General features: G+C 41.6%; 1 protein-coding gene across 6 annotated transcripts in view; it reads left to right on the forward strand.

The window, feature by feature from the left end:
• NRXN3 (neurexin 3) overlaps positions 1 to 16824 on the forward strand; it is a 1506001-nt gene that overhangs the window by 767198 nt on the left and 721979 nt on the right. The gene's annotated exons all lie outside the window — the stretch shown is intronic.

Raw genomic sequence — 16824 nt, forward strand, 5'->3', positions numbered from 1 at the left:
AAATCCAAGACATTTTGATTAACCCTTCTAGCTTTTTCTGCTTCTCCTCTCACTGTTCCTCTTTCCTCCCATTCTTCCTTCTAGAGCCACCATCAGATGAAGCACAAATCATCTCCTTGATTTGCAGCCCATGCTCCAATGAGAAAAATCCTATAGTGGCTTTTGATTTTATGCTTCATTGCTTAGGCTTCCTCATAAACACCATGGCATCTTAAAAAACAAAAACAGCAGCTTTCTTTTGGCCAGAACTTTATCAAATCTTGTGTCTATAATGGCTCAGACTTCCAGAAAATGAGAAAATCCATTTTTGTGAGGTTGTTTGCTGCAGAAGCAAAGTGACCTTGAGGGAACACCGGCTCCATGTTTGCTTTTCATGGCATTGCCCACATCCCTCCTCCTTCATCTCCTCCTGCTTCCCATTCAGTTCCTCAACAACCGGCAATCACTCTACCCTCCCGCTCCAAATTTATGACCGCGAACAGGTCATAAACAGAGAAGGCCAACCCTAATCCCAGGTACTGCACCTTCCTGTTTGCAGGAGGTACGACAGCTTGATGGGACCGTAAAGAATAAGCCTGCATTCCTACTTGCCCCATGAATCATGCCCTACAAAAATGACTAGCAAGGGGGTACTTCAGGGACTTCAGGTGACTCAGAGCCCTGAGGCAGGGCTTCCCCTAAACCACCCAGAGCAAAGGGTCCCTGTGGATGTCCTCTCTGTGGTGGCCTGACAAATCAAAGTGATCTCACAAGTAGGAAGACCTCACAAACTCACAGATCATAGGGAGCTGGCTTTTTAAGTGATCCACATGAAATGGTAGAGGCAACCCCAGCTTACTAATGCTCAGAAAATTACAAAAGTACCACCTGGAATGGCACATCTACTGGAAACACTTGGAAAGTAGGAACACACCTTTTATAGATGTCCTCTTCCTCCTCTAGTTGCCTCTTAGTATATATCATTGGCTGGTGCTTCTCAAACTTGAGAGTGCATGGGGATCACCAGGATGCTCTTGCTTACTTTCTGATTCTGTTAGTCTGGATGGGGCCTGAGAGTCTGCATTCTTTGGTGTACTTCCAGGTGATACTGATGCTGCTAGTCCTTCAACCACATTTTAAGCAGTGAGATACTAGAATGTTTCAGAGCTTTCTTTCCCTCACCCTTCCATTCCCCACCCCAGAATTGTTTCTTTTGGAATGGCACTTGCCAGCTTTTGCAGGACAGTAATAATCATCCCAGTTGGTTTTGAGCAAAATTAACTTTTCTATGTCCCGGAAATATCAGAACTCTTGAGAGCTTGAGCTGTATTGTTATTATTGAGTTTTTTCCCCTAATATGATTGATTTTTTAAAGTTTATTTCTTTTGAGAGAGAGAGAGAGAGAGAGAGAGTGGGGGAGAGGCGGAGAGAGAAGGAGAGAGAGAATATCAAGCAGGCTCTGCACTGTCAGCACAGAGCCTGATGTGGGGCTCGATCTCACGACCATGAGATCAGGACCTGAGCTTAAATCAAGAGTCAGACGCTTAACTGACTGAGCCACCCAGACACACCCCCTAAGATGATTTAAAAAATAAATTCTCCTGACACATGGCCTTCCAGGTTATTCTGTGATCACTGGTGTAATGGCGGAGTCTCAGCCCAGCACTGCAGAGAACAGCTAGTTCTTTGATCATTTAGCTCCAGGTAGAACAGGGCACTTGTGGCATCAGTCAAAATTTGCTTCTACCTGTTCATCTAGGTTGAAGCAACCAAGTGACACACAACCTGTGTAGCACCTTTATGCATTTTTGGAGACTTCCCTTTCTAGGTCTGACAACAATAGCTGTAGTCTTGAGTTTGAGATACACAACTGGGGTCCATTATCATGGTCCTTATAAAAGAACACTGAGTGGAAGAAGCAAGGGTCAGGGGGAGCCCAACGATTTGCACATGTGTATGAAGATTGAAAGGGATACTTTTCTTCCATGAGAGAAACCCATAAGCTGACATTTAGCAAAGAGTGGCTCAAGGATTGGACCTTAGGACATGCTCCTAGACAGCTAATGTTCCCTTCACCTGTTTGCCCAGGTGACATGTGCTATAGACCTCACATGACTTCAGTTCTGCTGCCAAACTCCTCCCTACATGCTTCTTTCAGTGATTCATGACTTAAATCTTTTGGGACACAGGGCTTTATGGCAGAACAAACACAGGATTTGAATTAGACAACCTGGGCTCAACTGTCAACAGTTCATTATATGACCTGGCTCTAGCTCTTAATTCTCTAGACCTAAATGTCCTCCTCCCCCAAAACCTGAAAATAGGTACTTACCCAGGTATTTTTGAGGATTCTGTGATATAAAATAAAATAGGAAGGCCTAGCATAATATCTGACACAAGAGCCATGCGATAAACTTTAATGCCATAGTATCTTGAAGCAGTTTGTATATACTAAATTGGACAGAAATAAGCAAGCTATCATGGTGACTACTTATATGGACCGTGGAGTCAGCCTGACTGGGTCTGAACCCTAGCCTAGCTCCGTCTTTATGGTGTGACCGTTGATAGGTTTACTTCAATCTTGAGGCCTCAGTTTTCTGGATTTTGAGGATTGCATGAGTTACTACAACTACAGAAGGGTTCCTGACACATAACGAGTGTTCCTAATATTATGACATGAATTTTGTTTCAATGAGATCTCAGTACTTAGGGAGTAGCCAGGGAAAAAAAAAAAAAGAAAGAAAGAAAAGCAACTCCCACTCTCTTCCCTCCCTTCTCCCCACAAAACCAAACCAAAGCAAACAAACCAAACAAAACACTGCTATCACAGCATTCTTTTAGTTTTGATATAGTTTCTAAGAAGTTATTCTCCTCGACTACTTTGAACTAGTTCACACTTGGCAGGAGTTAAAGTTTTGAGTTATAGTCTTGACAAAAATTAATTTGGGATGGATCATAAACCTAAATGCAATAGCTAAACTTATAAAGCCTCTAGAAAAAATATAGGAGAGTATTTTTGCAGTCTTGAGGTAGGCAATGGGTTTTTGGAGAAAATACAAACAGAGTAAGCATAAAAGAAAATATCAGTAGATGGGATTTGATCAAAATTAAGATTTTCTGCTCTTCAAAAGATTTCCTTAGGAAAGTTAAAGGGTCACTCACAGATGGAGAGAAAATATTTTCAAGACAAATATCTAAAAAGGACCTACGTTCAGAATATATAGACATTTCCTACAAACCAATAATGAAAAGATAATAAAAAATGGGTGGCTCAGTTGGTTAAGCATCCAACTCGGCTTAGGTGATGATCTCACAGTCTGTGATTTAGAGCCCTGCATCAGGCTCTTTGCTCTAGAGCCTCGAGCCTGCTTTGAATTCTGTGTCTCCCTCTCTCTCTGCCCCTCCCCTTCTCGCACTCTGTCTTTCTCTCTCTCTCTCAAAAATAAATAAAATGCATTTAAAAAATTAAAAATGGGAAAAAATATTGAATACACATTCCATAAATGTATGCAAATGGACAACAGGCCCTGTGAAAAGATGATCCACATCTTTAGTAATCAGGAAAATGTATGTTAATATCACAATGAGATATAATTTTATACTCACAAAAATGCTTAAAATTAAAAAGGCAGCACTAATGTTGGTGAACATTGGACCTACTGGAATTTTCATGCATCACAGATGGGAATGTAGAATGGTATGACTACACTGGAAAATTGTTTGGCAGTTTCTTAGACAGCTAAACATAAATCTAGAGAGGGATACTGTAAGTTCACTTTTAGGCATCTATCCAAGAACAATAAGGGCATATATCCACAACAAATATTTATGTAAAACATTTATAGTAACTTTGCAATAGCCTCATACTGGAAACAGGGCAAGTGCCCATCAACAAGAAAGTAGATGAATAAAACATGGTATATTCATATGATGGCATACTACTACTAATAAGAATGCACTATGGAGCACCTGGGTGGCTTAGTCGGTTGAGCATCTGACTTTGGCTTAAGTCATGATCTCAAGGTTTGTGGGTTCGAGCCCAGCATTGGGCTCTGTGGTGACAACTCAGAACCTGGAGCCTACTTCAGATTCTGTGTCTCCCTCTCTCTCTGCCCCTTCCCCATACACACTCTGTCTCTCTCTCAAAAGTAAATAAGCACATAGGGGCGCCTGGGTGGCACAGTCGGTTAAGCGTCCGACTTCAGCCAGGTCACGATCTCGCGGTCCGTGAGTTCGAGCCCTGCGTCAGGCTCTGGGCTGATGGCTCGGAGCCTGGAGCCTGTTTCTGATTCTGTGTCTCCCTCTCTCTCTGCCCCTCCCCCGTTCATGCTCTGTCTCTCTCTGTCCCAAAAATAAATAAACGTTGGAAAAAAAAAAAAAAAGCTAAGGCAAAATGATTTGGAATGTCTGTTTTTAAAAAAAAAAAAAAGTAAGCACTAAAATTTTTTTTTTAAATGCACTATGGATAAATGCAGCATCATGTATATATCTCAAAAACAGTATAGTGTATGGGAGAAAAAAGACACCACAGAGTACATATTACATAATTTAATTTATATAAAGTTCAGTAACAGGCAAAACTAGTCTATATTATGAATCAGAACATTGATTGCCTATGAGGGGTGAATGGTGACAAGAAAGGACAGAAAAGAGCTTTCTGGGTGGCTGAAATGTTCTATATCCTGATGGAAATATTGGTTTCATGGACTTATTGATTTGCTTGAACACATCCAATTGTATACTTAAAATAATTTATTTCACTTTATGTGACTGTACCACAACTATATCTAGATAGATAGATAGATAGATAGATAGATAGATATGAATTATTCTTCATTCGAGTAGGGCTTCTCTGAACCCAAATTATTTGTTATACTCTTTTCCTCCATCAGAATTTCTGCTCTGCAGTTGGCCATCATCTGGAGAATAGAGAAACAGGAAATATCATAACAGAAGGAAAAAAAAGCTCCTTAATTAATTATGCATATCTCTCTAATGCCTGCACCTTGCCCTCCAGATAAATTATTCCATTGTGAAGCCTCTCCTGGGGGTATCTCTTACAAGTGCCCTTTATTTCTGGGCTTCTGCACTTTAGCTTTCCTGTACCCGTCTTTTCCCTGGGTTATCTCCTGTGGGATAGAATTGATAGCCCTTTCCATTTGAGTTGGACTCTTCATTCAGATTTTCCTAAGCACATTATAAACTCTAATTCATTTACATTATCATAAATGGTAATGTCCTGTGAAAAAGAGAGGTTATGGCACCAATTAAACTAATCTTCTTGTAGTCACTCGTCAAATCAATGTCAGTTCAAACACTTGAACCAAGAATTGATGCATCCCCATTTGTCTGCCAGATTGATGACAGCACAGCGACTGAAATGAAGGCGAAACCCCAGTCCATATGTGGAGATCATCCCATGGTGTTCTTGGCACATGGATCTACTTAGTAGGTACAGTGAGAAGAAAAGAAAAGGAACAGTCCTGGGCTGGACAAGGGTCCAGTAGGCAATATGTATCACTTGTCTTGAAACACCCAGGTGGATACCTATAGAAGAATATCCGTGCATCCATTCACAGAGTTTCAAGGCTGGTTTGTGGCAGAATCACTTCATTGCTGACTTAAATGAAACCCAGATCATTGAAGTCACATACCCAAGGTCACACAGCTTGTTGTTTCCAAGATCTGCTGACTGCCAACCCTGACACATTGCCACTTTAGACTTCATGTATTCCAGACCACATGAGAGATTTCCCTGTTCTGTGAACTCTCTTGTGTTTACAAAACAGAAGCATTTAAATACTTTGTTTCATTTGGGCATGGGGTAGTAAATAAATAATACAAATATTGCCTCCCACTGCAGGGAGTCTAACAGTAACTGACAGTTGGACAGTAAATGCCCTGTGACAGACACTCTTCTGAATGTTTGACATGGTTAACTCATTTAATTCTCAATATCCTACTGTTGGTGGTACTATCGATAAGCCCCATTCTACAGTTGTGGAGACTGAAGGATAAAGTTGAACAGCCTGTCACAAATGCAGTGTTTAAATGGCGGAGCCAGAATGGGAATGCAGATTGTTGGTTCCAGCAGCCACACCCCTGACCTGTTTCCTCTCCGCACAACAGGAGGTAGAGAGGATTTGTTTCTTTTAGAAAAAGAACTAATATCTCAATGAAGCAAACCTATGAGTGACTAATGAACGTACGTAATAACAGCTGATGTTAAATGAGCAGTTGTTGCAGTGCCAAGTGCCTTATTTCATTTGAATTTTCACAACTCATCGAAAAAGTGTTATCATCCCCTGTTACACACAAAGAAACTGAGATGTACAATGTTAAAGGAGCACGTGCCCACGGCCACAGCGTTGGGAAGGCGTGACCTGAACAGTCTGGCTCCAGGGGCTGCTTCCCTTGAAGGCCTGCAGGATCGTTGTAATAAAATGGCATTTGTTCAATCAGCTTTAATTGATGAGCTACTAAACAGAGCCTGCACTAAACAAGATTTCATCAGAGAAACATTTATGCTTAGCTGTTTCTGAGCTGGAAGGTCTCTCTGATTTGATGTAGACTGCCTTCATTTTTATGGAGCTGGCATCAAACTGATTTTAGAAAGAACTGGCTTTTCTCCAGGGTCTTCCTGGTCAGTATGACCTGGCATATTTTTTGGTTGAAACCACTAAATCTCAAAGAAGGGGCAGGGTTGGGAGAGATGTCAGTGTCCTCCCCAGGGAGGTGTCAGTTTCTGGAAGAGGGGAGGGGGACGCTTGTTCCAAAACCTAAGCAGTACGAGAGGGTTGATTTTGAACTTGACGTAGGACTTGCTCTTCCGTATCCCTTAGCTAAGATAAAAAAGTTTGCACCAAGCCAGCAGTGTCAGCATTCACATTGGTATCTTGTGATTGGAGTAAAAAATATATTCATATGTTTCTTTTTCTAAAATTATTTTGCTTTTCGGTTTGTGTTTAGTCCCAATTTTTAAATTGTTTAATGTTTAATGCCCCCAGAGAGCATGGGGATTTTGTTTTTGAGAAACATACTTTTTAAGTTTGAAGAAAGCTGGCTGAAACAGATATAGGAGTAGCTACTATGTATCCATCCCTGCTGTGGAATTATTGCAAATAAGACCTAGTGGCAGCTCTGAGGCATTTTGAAGAATTTAGATTCTCATCATCCAAAGGAAAATCTGTACATTTATTCGAACTTGAAAACCATGGCAGGTGTTTCTAGGGAATCCCAGGCCCTGAGTAGAGGGAAGGAATTATTTCTGGGATAAAGCTCACATCAGTGTTGGGTCAGGAAACTCAGTTCACGTTGCTACGAAGAATGAAGGCTGATTTTTCACAGTATCAGCTTTCCAGGAGACCTAAGACTTGTGGATTCTCATTTACAAACCCCGTACCCTGCCGTAATTACCCTGGATTGATTTTGGGCATGTGAAGAGCGATGGGCCACACTCCTCACAAATCCTCATCCTCTGGGCTGGGACAGAAAACTTGGCCTGAACCTCTGAATCCACAGTGTTAGAGATGAACTCTGTTTCTCCCTGGGGAGCTTTCTCACTGCCAGATGGCAGAGGGCTTTCCTGGATTTGAGATGGAAAAAAGGACTGCTCTCCCACAGTCTTGTCTCATGTACTATCATCTTGTGAGTAATTACCCCAAGTAAGTGCCACTCCTCTAGTCAAGATCCAAAACTTCACCTTGCCTGCCCCTTAGGGATCAGAGGCTGCCTGTTTAGAGCCCACATCTGCAGTGTTTTCTGGACTTCCTTGCCTGCATGGGCTCCCACACTTCAGTCACATTTTTTGAGTGCGTATGAATGTGCTTACCCAACAAGGACGTGCAGAAGCAGTTGGCCTTCGAGTCCAAAGTAATGCAAGAGACAAGTAGGGGTTTAATTAGTCTTATTTAAAAAAAACCCACAAAGGTTCTATTTCTTTTCCTTCATGTTTCACTCATCAATTATTTAATTAAATGCATCCATCCTTTCTTTTTTTTTTTTAATTTTTTTTTCAACGTTTATTTATTTTTGGGACAGAGAGAGACAGAGCATGAACGGGGGAGGGGCAGAGAGAGAGGGAGTCACAGAATCGGAAACAGGCTCCAGGCTCTGAGCCATCAGCCCAGAGCCCAACGCGGGGCTCGAACTCACGGACCGCGAGATCGTGACCTGGCTGAAGTCGGATGCTTAACTGACTTCGCCACCCAGGCGCCCCGCATCCATCCTTTCAAGACTAGTCATGTTATTACTATGTGCCTGTTCTTGTACTGGCACTTGAGATCTCTGGATGAAGAAAACAAACAAACAAAATAGGGATGCTCCTCTTATGAGGATTGCATCTAGTTGTAGGTATGAAAGAAACTGAAGCAGCTAAGCTTAACAGTAAGAACTAACATCTATCCAGTATTTAGTATATGCCCGCTGCAAGTTCTTTTTTTAATTCAATGTAGTTAACATATAAAGTTATATTGGTTTTAGACCTATAACATAGTGACTTGAGTCTTCTGTACATTATAAAATGTTCATCTTGATAAGTAGAGTCACCATCTGTCACCGGAGAAAGCTAACATAATACCTGACAGTGTTCCTAGAAGAGGATATAGCATGCATGATAGTCCTAAGGAGAAGAAAGTGGGAGAGAGACATGGAGGCTTGGACAGTTCAAACAACACAAAAGCCACTGGTCTGAAGGCTTATGGTAGAAGTGGAGATATTTATGAGGTTGGAATAGTATGGTAGCAAGGACAGAGCTGCACGGTCCTATTTGCCAAGTTTGGAATGTAAAGACATTGAAATATTTTGAACAAAAAAGTTACCTTACTCACTTGATATTTTAATTTTTTTTAAATTTTTATTTATTATTGAGTGACAGAGAGAGTTAATGAGTTGGGGAGAGGTAGAGAGAGAGGGAGACACAGAATCTGAAGCAGGCTCCGGGCTCCTAGCTGTCGGCCCAGAACCCGATGTGGGGCCCAAACCCACAAACCGCGAGATCATGACCTGACCTGAAGAATGATGCTTAACCTACTGAGCCACCCAGGTTCTTCTTCACTTGAGATTTTAAAATAAGATCCCTCTTGTTGTCAGGGCATAAGACCTAGTGTCTCTTGCAGTGTCCAGGCAAGAGATGAAGGAGACTTGGCTGTGGATGGACTAGAAGGCTCTGTGTATGGTGAGGTTATGGGGCTTCCTTGATGGCCATCTCTCACTTCTTTGCACTTGCTGCTTCCATCCCCTTCAAGAGGATTTTTGACTTAAGCAAAAACTTTTCTCATAAATTTGTCCCATTTGGGGATTCATCCTCTGTTCAGGGGGGCCAACTCCAGCCGGCTTCCTGTTCAGAATATGCCATTAGAAATGCTGAGAGTGGAGGGACCTCACTTAGTAAACCATAATAGGAGAGACAAACTGAGGATTCCATGCGTAACAGAAAATTTACTCTGAACACTTGGAAGTAGGGCTAATGCCACTTAAAAATTTTCTTTGGGGCACCCTGTGATTGTTTTTTTTTATTATTAATAGTCCTTTATCTCCTTAATTGCCTTATCCACAGATGTCTGACAGCAACAATTTGGGCTGGGACAAAAAACAGTAATAATATTCTCTTTCTGAAGGAGTCTTCTAACTGCTGATGGCTATTATAGTAGAGGACAAAATATAGTTTTTGCTCGAAATGTAAGCAGATGTTATTTTGATTACCTTTTACAAGCTACAGGGTTCAGTTGAAGTGAATGTTGAATGTAAATACAGCACTGGCTTGTGAGTTACAGATGTCTCTAATGACCATCCCAAATGCACAGTTAGTATGTCGGATTCCACTACCCTCTGCTTACTGCTGTGACTTCTCTGGGTCCCTTCTGTTTCCAGTCCTTCAGGACACACATCTGTCCTTTCCAGTCCTTTCATGTCTCCACTATTTATAAGACTAATTTTTATAGGTTTCTAAGATAGATATATCATGGTAATGCTATACTCCATTATCATAATAGTTGCTATTCATTGAGCACCTACTGTTTGCCAGGACTTGGCCAGTTGCTGTATATATCATCTTAGTTCTCAGAGCAGCTTTAAAGGAAGGCAGTATCGCCCCTACTGTACAGAGGAAGAAATTGAAGCTAAAGCAATCTTGGCTTGGCGGTGATTGGAACAAGTAATATAATTTCCTCATTGTACCCCGCAGAGGTCTAACCATGTAGGGGCTAGTTCAGATCTGAATAACATATTTTAAGGGAAACGTTGGCAAATGAAGAAAGGTCAGAGGAAAACATCCAGGGTGATTTAATTAATTCTGTATACGTTTCTCTCACACACTATGACAGACTTGAACAATTGTACCATTCACTGGGGGAGGTAGAGCAGTACATATGCATTAACATTCTTACCTCAAGAGGAGAATATAAGGGATGCTGTGGGAATAGGATGGACAGACATAGCCAGCCTGAGAAATGGTAACTATGTCTTGAATAGATTTTAGTTAGGAAAAAGTCAGCTGGCATTGGGTACATTCTAAGCTAAGTGAACATGAATAAGAACTCAGAGGCAGAGTAGGCAAATTTAGGGACTTTCAGTCCACTTAAAAGTATAGTGCACAAGTTAGGGAGTACTAAGACAACTAGGCTGGAAAGATGAGCAGGGAATAGATCATGACAGGCCTCAAAATGTGAAGGAGTTTGTACTTTATCTTAAAGGCTCTAGAGAAAGCATGTAAAGCAGGGTATGGTATGTTTTCATTGGGCTTCAGTGTGGAGAATAAGCATGGATTGGGGACGGGGAGAGTTGGGGAGTTTCTGCAGTAATCCAGGTGAGAAATGATGGTGGTCTTAAGTATCACGATGGTAGGAATACATACAAGGGCACAGATATGAAATATTTTAATCCTATAGACACCTGGAAACAAAGGTTACATAGGGTTAGAGTTAAAACATGTTTGGAGGGCTGTTGTGTGGAAAAGAAAGATGATTTATTCTGTTTATATACAGAGGGCATAGAAAGACTAATGGTAACAAGTCATTGGGAAACACATTTTAACTTCATTACAATGGAGTGGTCCAAAAATTGGAAGTCTAAGTTTACCATCCACCACTGAATGTATCTAGGCATTTTATTTTAATTCAGTATATATATTTAAATGCTTTGTATATACTACAGACTGGGTAACAATGTACAAAACACTGGAGATTGAGATCCTGGAGATAATTAACAGCTAATTAAATAATGAAATATATATCATTGATATAAACAGAGGACTATGGTAATTAATTCTGCCTAGGGTCAAAGGGAGTTATTAGTTGAGATTGTAGAAAGCAGCTGAGGAGTCATTTGGAAGGAAAATTTGTTTGGTATCTAGAGGACATCCATGTGGAGTTGTTCAGGGAACATTTGGAAATATGAATCTAGAGGTTATAAAATAGGGCTGGAAAATCTATTGGGGAATTTTCTTTGTTTATGTTTATTTATTTTTGAGAGTGAGAGAGAGAGAGAGAGCATGAGCAGGGGAGGGGCAGAAAGAGAGGGAGACACAGAATCCAAAGCAGTCTCCAGTCTCTGAGCTGTCAGTACAGAGCCCAACGTGGGGCTTAAACTCATGGACTGCAAGATCATGACCTGAGCTAGAGTCGGATGCTTAAATGACTGAGCCATTCAGTCACCCCTGGGGATTTTTCAATATAAGCAAGGATTATTAAAGCAAATGTCCATAGAAGGTAGGCAGGTAATATAAATAAGTGAAGTAGGCAAGGTACAAGACACTAAGGAATAGTGGGGACTATGGAAAATTGGAAAGCAAATGACATTTTCCAGAAGGTACTGCTTAGCTTTAATAGATTGTTACCATGTTGGACTATTAGCCCTGTTTCCAGAGCTCCATACTTTCTAAATGAAAATGAAAACTTTGACATTTATGTTATGTTTCCAGTTAATGTGTCCCTTTTCCCCCCCATACAATATATCTTTGGTCTAACTATGATCCAAAGATTGTCAGATTGACTTTTATGTTATAAGGTAATTATTGAAGCTTATACATATAAGTGAAATTTTCCTAAGTGAGTAGAACACTGGTCTGTGTTCTCAAGGAGGTAACCAAAGGTTGGTATACAACCTTTCTTTTTTCTGTATCTGAGGGAGGATTCATTCTGCCCATAATGGTGTCTGAGGAGATCATGCAGAATATTATCAAGAAAGGCACACTGGGGCGCCTGGGTGGCTCAGTTGGTTGAGTGGCCGACTTCGGCTCAGGTCATGATCTCGCAGTCCTTGAGTTCGAGCCCCGCGTCAGGCTCTGTGCTGACAGCTCAGAGCCTGGAGCCTGCTTCAGATTCTGTGTCTCCCTCTCTCTCTGACCCTCCCCCGTTCATGCTCTGTCTCTCTCTGTCTCAAAAATAAAATAAACGTTAAAAAAAAAATTAAAAAAAAAAAAAAGAAAGGCACAGGAGACAGAGATAAAAACATGATGCTGACTTGGAGTCTAGTGAAGTTTGGTTGTTTACAAAGAGTAATCAAGTGCATAAAATATAACTATGGCTATGTTTTCAGACATTAGAACCCATTGCTTTCCTGTCATAGTGCTTGTGTTGTAACCAATGGGATTAAACCCCTATAAACGTGCCACTTCATATCCTAGCATCCAATATGATACTGAAAATAAAACAGTTTAAGAACCATTGTAGAGAACAAGGACCAAAGATGTGATCCTGAGTAATAACACAGGGATGAGTTATATTTTTAGTATGAGCCAAGAGTAGTATCATCAAAAGCAAGAGGGAGAGAGCTTCAAGAAAAAAGATCAGTTTGAAATATTATGCAGATTAAAAATGGTGAAGCTATTGGACTTAAAATGTAGAGGTTTAATATGACCTTTGGGAGGGTAGTCTAAGGAGAAGAGCTGTCAGGATCCCAAGTTTCTGTGCCCTGGGCAGTGATCAGAGGTCAGTGGATGGAGTGATTGTTGGCCACTCTTTTGGCGAGTCGGACAGCAAAGAAAAGGAGGAAGGCAGTTATGTTCCAAGGATGAAGCAATGTTAAAGATTTTCCTTTTTTTATTTTTTAATGGAATAGAATGGACAATATATTGAGATGAGGAGACTGATAATTGATGATGCAAGGTATGGAATGAGGCATAAAATGGAGAGCTCAGAATGAGAACAATTGAGAATTTTCCTCCTTTCAGACAGGTAAAAATATGACTCTTTGGAGGTAGTAGAGAGGAAAATTGAGGGAACGTATGTCTGATGACTCCACATTTTCCTTGAAGTAGATGAAGGAAGAGGTTAGTAGAGAGATGTGGGGTGAAAAAAAAAAACCTAGAAGCAAATTGGAACAGCCACTGTAAGGAATTTAACAGGCAAAAATAAAAGGATTGCTGAGGTTCAAAACCATTAAGTAGTAATGGTCATCGCAGCTGTGAGCGTTTCTACAACAGTATTATGGAGCCCAGACACACGAAGGAAAGAAGAGTGTTTGGGTTGCTCCAGCATTAGAGAATGACCAGCCAGACTCAGCAAAAGGTCAAAAGGAAAAACACCTTAAGCACCAGAGAAGTGGGCAGGTGAATAAATGGGAAATGGAGCTGAGGCTTGGGAGGGAAGTGAAAGGAATCAGGAGAGGACAGATTTGCTGAGAGAGAGAGAGAGAGAGAGAGAGAGAGAGAGAGAGAGAGAGAGACTCTGTGATAACTGTTTTTCTTGGATACCAGAATGACGGATTCTTGCCCTAGATGGGACTTTGATCTGAGTGATTTCTGAGGTTCCTTGAAATTCCAAGATTTCTTTAATTCTAGACATGTAAAACCACAGCCAGTTCCTATGCTCCTGTCATACTTGTCATGCTTGAGATACACACACACACACACACACACACACACACGCACACACACGCACGCACCAAGATGTCTCTCAGGACTGGCCTCAAGGAAAGCTATAAAGTAGGTGATATTTCTCGTTTGAACTTCTCTCCACCTGTTGTAGTATAATCTTCAATTTCTTCACCTTATCCCTAGTGCATCAAACCCATGAGGGCATTGCTTTGCATAAGAAAACTGTCAAGGCCCTACTCAAATCAAAACCTCTAGGTAGATACTTGTTCTGTTTCCCTGTGGGTCTCTAAGTAAGATCTCTGGTTATTTGTTTTTCTTTTATGCTTTGTCTTTTTTCTTTTTTTTTTTAGATAGAATGTGTGAGCAGGGGAAGGGCAGAGGGAGAGGGAGAGAGAGAATCCCAAGCAGGCTCCATGCCTAGCATGAAATCACGAACCTGAGCTGAAATCAAGAGGCAGACTCTCGACTGACTGAGCCACCGAGGCACCCCTCTAGTTATTTGCTTTCATTTCATTGCAGCTACAAGGAGCTAGTCACCTTTTTGGTCTTTCTGATTCATGTCACAAGGTAGCTATCCTATTGTTTCATTCTTACCAGTTCTTGTGACTTCTAGTGGATAGGAGGTAATATAAGGCCGGGAGGGGAGAGGTGGTGGCAGGAATCAAAAGAATGGAGCAGTTAGCCTAGTGTTTTTGAGATAAACAGAGGGAAAGAATCAATGCCAGGTACTTTCTCATTCTGAGTCTCATTTCTTGAGCTGGACAGCACTTTCCTAATTTCTTAAAAGTACCAGGAAACCTACTTTACTCGCCTCTGGCCTTGGCTTGCAAGTTTTGGGAAAAGCAGAGGTCAGGCAGGGGTTATTTCTTCAGTGAATCCACAGATTGGACCCTGGGGACCAGCCACCTTGCTGTTGAGACAGCTAAATACACTAAGCAATGCATTTGAAATACGCTCCAGACTCTGGGGAACTGGGGGATTTGGATGCTTGCCAGGGCATCCGTGCTTCTTGTTGTCCTTCTGAGGTACATCAAAGTCCCATACAAGTTCTCTTGGAGGAGAAAATCTTCAGTCGGTTCTCAAAAATGAAAGCCAAGTAGCCTTCAACTGGAATTAAGAGGAGAGTGAACAGCAGGACTGTCTGTAGGAACTTTGATTTCATTGCATTTAAGTTTCCTTCTCTAATGGACAGTTTTTACCTGAGCACTTTTTGAGGATAGGTATTGTGTGTGTGTGTGTGTGTGTGTGTGTGTGTGTGTGTGTTTATGTTGAGAGAGAGAGAGAATAAGTGGGGGAGGGGCAGAGAGAGGGAGACATAAGAGCCCACTGAGGGGATTGAACTCACAAACTGTGAGATCATGACCTGAACTGAACTTGGATGCTTAACTGACTGAGTCACCCAGGCACGCCAGGTACTGTGTTTTCTGCTGACATCTCCAGTTCAGTACAGTCCCTGTCCCATGGTACATGCTCATTGATTGTATGTGGAAATCAGCCACATGTCAGGATGCTGATTTTCTATTCCAGTGATTTGTGAATGGTAAAGTGGCTTCTCTGACTTTGCACAAAAGTTTAGGTTCTTCACAGAGTCAAGTACTAGTGAAATCTTGCCACCAAAAGAAGCCTAAGACATATGATGGAAAGAATTTGGTTTGGGGAATTTGAAAAGCCTATTCTTGAAATCTAGCTCAATATCATATTAATTTTATGAGGCTAAGTTGCTTACTTCTCTATACTTCAGGCTTCTGTAATAGGATTATGAAATCTCTCTCTTAGGTTTATAATTTAGGGGAGGAAATTTCCTCCCCCCCCCATCACCCCTAATACCTTTCCCGTATCTCTATAATTGCTTTTTTTTAAGTTTTATTTTTTTTAAATTTTTTTTAACTTTTTTTTAAATTTATTTTTGAGACAGAGAGAGACAGAGCATGAACGGGGGAGGGGCAGACAGAGAGGGAGTCACAGCATCTGAAGCAGGCTCCAGGCTCTGAGCCATCAGCCCAGAGCCCGACGCGGGGCTCGAACTCACAGACCGCGAGATCGTTACCTGAGCTGAAGTCGGACGCCCAACCGACTGAGCCACCCAGACGCCCCTTAAGTTTGTTTATTTTTAAGAGAGAGAGAGACAGAGACAGAGAGGCAGAGGCAGGGAATCCAAAGCAGGCTCTGCACTGACAGCAGAGAGCTCAATGAGGGACTTGAACTCACAGACCGTGAAATCATGACCTGAGTTGAAGTTAGATGCTTAACCTGCTGAGCCACCCAGGTTCCCCTAATTGTATTTTATTATAGCTAATGCAGTAACTTCTCAGTCAGAGTATGGGCAGAGGCCATAGCTGTCCCCTCTCAGAGGACCAGGGACAATTTTGTACTCCCTGTGCATCAATGATTACATGAGATGCTGTGTGAACTTGCTTAGGTCTTAGAGGTTTGAATGTACCTATGTCTACTATAGGGTCATCTTCATGATAGAAAATAAAAACATCTACTCAGTGGCCTACATGTACAGCTGACTCTCTTTCAGAAACCAAAACATTAGGAATGGTCTGCAACCTGGAGGAGCTCTCTAATTTATTTATTTACTCATAAGAACTTATTAACCTCTTCCTATGTGCCACAGATTTGAGACACAGCTGTGTGTAAAGACAGATGCCGTTTTTGTTCATAGAGACCATATATTTCAGAGGGACTGACACACACTAGTCAAACACTCTCACAAATGAAAGTACATTTACAACAGTGATGAGGGCCACAGAGTGGTTAAACTTGATTGGACTGAGAAATTTGGTGGAATCAGGAAGGTCTGGAAGAACTTGTCTAGGGAAGTTACTGTGAGAAGAGACCTGAAAGCTGCATGGGGTTAGATAGGAAAGAGCCTCAGTCACGTGGGGAGGATATGATGGGGGTACGGGGTGAATGAAGCCAGCGTGGCTGGAGCTCAGGGAGCCAGGCTCAAGGTGAGACTTGCAAGGTGGACCATGCTCAGGAGTTCGGTTTGATTTAAGCTGTGCACTAATGGAAGCTTCTGAGGA

The sequence above is a fragment of the Prionailurus viverrinus genome, chromosome B3, assembly GCF_022837055.1.
Source record: "Prionailurus viverrinus isolate Anna chromosome B3, UM_Priviv_1.0, whole genome shotgun sequence".
In the NCBI taxonomy this organism is placed as follows: domain Eukaryota; kingdom Metazoa; phylum Chordata; class Mammalia; order Carnivora; family Felidae; genus Prionailurus; species Prionailurus viverrinus.